Here is a 287-nt window from a genome sequence, read left to right on the forward strand (position 1 = left end):
AACGAAGGTCAGCACAACGTAAAAAAAAAAAAAAAAAAAAAAACCCAGAGAAAAAACCGACAAAAAAACCGGAGGAGCCTGCCGAAGATGAGGACATTACGGCTCGCCTTTATGTGTCCTTCTCTGGATAGCGTCATTTAAAGAACGATGGTCAGCACAACGGAAAAAAAAAAAAAAAAAACTGAGAGAAATAACCGAAAAAAAAAACCGGAGGAGCCTGCCGAAGATGAGGACATTACGGCTCGCCTTTATGTGTCCTTCTCGGGATAGCGTCATTTAAAGAACGA

Source organism: Arachis ipaensis, chromosome B10, assembly GCF_059453495.1.
Source record: "Arachis ipaensis isolate K30076 ecotype BB chromosome B10, ASM5945349v1, whole genome shotgun sequence".
Classification (NCBI taxonomy): Eukaryota; Viridiplantae; Streptophyta; class Magnoliopsida; order Fabales; family Fabaceae; genus Arachis; species Arachis ipaensis.